This window comes from Sinocyclocheilus anshuiensis, unplaced genomic scaffold, assembly GCF_001515605.1.
Source record: "Sinocyclocheilus anshuiensis isolate Anshui unplaced genomic scaffold, SAMN03320099.WGS_v1.1 scaffold188, whole genome shotgun sequence".
In the NCBI taxonomy this organism is placed as follows: domain Eukaryota; kingdom Metazoa; phylum Chordata; class Actinopteri; order Cypriniformes; family Cyprinidae; genus Sinocyclocheilus; species Sinocyclocheilus anshuiensis.
In genome coordinates, this window is record NW_015555768.1 from 2,641,474 (window position 1) to 2,645,248 (window position 3,775).

The 3,775-nt window shown below is 40.5% G+C and overlaps 1 protein-coding gene across 1 annotated transcript in view; it reads left to right on the forward strand.

The window, feature by feature from the left end:
• The window catches only part of LOC107674294 (sarcoplasmic/endoplasmic reticulum calcium ATPase 2-like), a 27,623-nt gene that overhangs the window by 14,233 nt on the left and 9,615 nt on the right, over positions 1–3,775 (forward strand). The window lies entirely within an intron of this gene.

Below are 3,775 nucleotides of genomic sequence, written 5' to 3' on the forward strand. Positions count from 1 at the left end.
TATATATATATATATATATATATATATAATGTTTTTTAAATTAAACATATATTTAATTATAATATTTAGTTCAGTTGTGCCATTGTCATTTCAGTTTTGTGTGATCTAAATTATTGCAGATTTATTTGTTTTCATCCGTGTTTTTAAGCATTTAAAAGTTGTCATTTATATTAAGTTATTTTACCTGTCAGTACCATTAATATGAGCTATCATCATACAAGAGCATACATTTGGGGTGTTAATTTGAGAAAATGTGTGATGTATAATCTGAAGCTGCCGGTGATCTTTGCAGGTTAAGTTAACAGTTAACTCTCAATTTACGATGCTATCTATGTTGCTTAGGCACTTGTACCAGTATGTCGGTTTTTAAAAATTCATACCAGTTTCGTAATTCAAACCGGTTTACTGTTTGAACCGGTATATCGCCCAGCATCAGTTTGACCCAATAACCTCGAGACCCACACGGTTCAACATTTCTCTGCCAATCAGATGGCTATGCTGTGATGACATGTGGCGAGTAAAGAGCAGGCATGTTTGTTTGACCCCTAGTCCTGCATCGCTATAACAAGCAGAGGAATAAAAATTGTGACTGTGTTGCTGGGGGACTGATGGAAGCATAAACCTTTAAACAAAACTGTTCTGCTTTCCGTCCTCCAGCCTCCTCCTGAGGAGGGTTAGGTGTGAGCTATTTTACCCTGCTGTGCTGCTGATTGATGCATGCTGAAGTTATTTTAAGATACTAAAGTGCTTTATGATATGACAGCTGGAATGCATGTATTTGCTGCATCTTCCTTTCCACTGTATTCTTTCTTGATCTTGAACGCTCCATTAGTAGTTCAGTATTGAGCTGAATATGTGGTGAGTCCTTGTGTGGGTGTTGTGTAGGGCCCTTTTGCTGGGCTTGTTCTGGGCTCTCCGTGCTCTGTGAGGGCCGATGAGGAGGCTGTGTGCATACAGTGGGTGGAAAGATAACTCCAACAGCTCAGGGGTTCGGAGGTCACTCTTCTACCTGGAGGCCAGATATGCCTGAAATAGCTCATCGCTGGGGCTTTTTGTATATGCACACTGATAAATGCTGCTATGTTCTGGAAAGCGTTGACGCACTTGTGAATTGTGCCATCGGGCCTCTCTTAAATCATGAATCAGCTCTCAGCTAGAGCAAAATTGAATAGACACGTCATTCTCATCTTGTGGTACTGGTCTACATTAGTCAGCAGCACAATTAAGCATCTCATTGAAACTTGTCCATGTCATTTGAAGTATGGACCTTTTAATTAAAAAAAAAGTCTTAAGCTCCTCTCCATCTAATCCACTGTTTCATTCAGGATTGTGCATTGTGAAGCATTCAGAACTGCAACAAGAAGCCTTTTATTTTTTGTTTCAATTCCTGAATTTGAAGTGAATTTGAGTTGAGGTAGTAAACAAGATGCAGATGATTCAAATTTGTAAAGTAAGTAGAGTGAAAATGAATTCAGATTCATTTAACTGACTTTTTTAAAGCTAGAAAAGCCAAGTTTGTCAAGAAAAACTTGATTTTACAAATGTTTGTTTGAAAGTTTTGAAAAACGTTTAAAAGTGGTTTATAAAAAAATACATTTAAAAATGGTTTATAAGCCTTGGTTGGATGCTTATAATGCAACCAAGATTGATTGATTGATTGTGTACGGTGTACAGTACCTGGTACTTTTTTCAGTACCACCTTGGCTGAGGTTCCAAGCGAACCGTACCATTACCAAAATGTGACGTGTAAACCATACTGATCACTGATTGGTTGGAGAGAATCGTCACTACCTGCATCATTGAACTTGCAACACGAGACACTAGACCTGCTATATTAAATCAGCACAGCCAGCGAGGATCGAACGCATTTACAATAATGTCACGGCAGTAGAGGCGGCGCAACTATAACGACATGTCTATAATCCCGCCCACTCTAAAGCGGTACTAAACTGCAATGGAAACGCAAAACCGAGGCGAGCCGAGCCCTACCATACATTGGAAAAGCACCATAAATTTATCTTCCTGATTCAAATTCTAATTGAATCTTCCTTTGCGGTGTGGCTAAATTCACACTCATAAATTGAAAGGCAGACAATTCTTCAATTCTGACTTTTGCCCAACCCTGTTTGCATTAACACCAACTTATGAGCAGTTATCTATAGCATCATCTACACTTCTCCTCCTCCTCCAAATCATGATGGTTTGTCCATAAGACAACCTCTGATCATCTTCACGTCAAGTGTCCATTCCTACAAGAGAGTACATGTTGGCTGAGCTTGTTCGTTCTCTTGTTGCCAGTGAACAATGCTGGGTGACCTTCTAGGAACTGGACCTCATTTTGTACATTCGTTCCCTATTTAGGGTGGCTGAAAGTTGCAATTGAGCTCCATTAAGTCTTTCTGAGAAAAGCAGTCACTGTCTCGTGTGTGTGTGTGTGTGTGTGTGTGTGTGTGACCTTGTCGCCGTAGCTCCTCACAGATCATGGCGAAAGCACAGCCCGTTAATCCACAGCGCAGAGATCCTGTTGCACGCACATGTGTGATGATCAGTGCCAATACCACGCAGCATCCATTGTTATCATGCCCTGCTATTTCTCATGCTGCCACACTTCACATGCTGGCCGAGCAGGTTCCCTGGACTTTCACTGATGGATGTTAATGTTTAACATTGACAGATCAGCAAATAGACACTTCAACCTGCTAAGTGTGGCCTAAGAAAGCTCATCACAAACATACTCCTCAGAGGTGCTCTTGAATGCCATTGTTATAAGTTGCGAATACACGGAGAGTGTAACACCTCCCACCTTGATTGACAGCTTGGGGGGTGTTAACCTTCGTCACTCTTCCTGTCGAGCACAGGGGCAGCTGCTGTCATGCCTCTGTGTTTAAACCTGATCAGCGCATCGCAGAACATATCAAAATAGTTTCTCCATTTTTGGCGCGGTGCATTGTTGCTCCCCATGCTATTTTCTTCTCTCACCCTCAAGGGTGCAGATGAGCTTACATGTCTACTTTGTTCTCAATGGGCAAACACGCTCTCTCTTTCTCTCTCTGGTTCCCTTTTTAAGTCCTTTAAAGGATTGGTTCACTTTCAAATTAAAATGTCCTGATAATTTACTCACCTACATGTCATCCAAGATGTTTACATATTTCTTTCTTCAGTCGAAAAGAAATTAAGGTTTTTGATTAAAACATTCCAGGATTATTGTCCTTATAGTGGACTTCAATGGCTACCAAACGGTTGAAGGTCAAAATTACAGTTTCAGTGCCTCTTCAAAGTGCTCTACATGATACCAGACGAGGAATAAGGGTCTTATCTAGCGAAACGATCAGTCATTTTCTAAAAAAAAAGTATATGCTTTATAAACAAAAATGCGCGCCATGCACTGCTTTGTGATGCGCGTCCATGACTTCACGTAATACGTAATTACGTCGGAAAGGTCACGCTTGACGTAGGCGAACGTACCGACTCAGTGTTTACAAATGTGGATTAGGAGGACCGTTCAAAAGTTGTTGTATGTTCAATGACACATATTCAAATGTCTTTGTGCCAGTTTATCGTTTAAAATGGTCACTTCATGTGCGTATCCTGGATGTTTAAATCTTTTGAAACCTAACTTCCGTCTATGTCAAGCGTGACCTTTTCAACGTAATTACGTATTACGTGAAGTCATGGACATGCATCACGAGCAGTGCAAGGCGCGCATTTTTGTTTGAAGCATATACTTTTTTTTTTTTTTTAAAAAGGGTCTAGATAAGACCCTTATTCCTCGTCT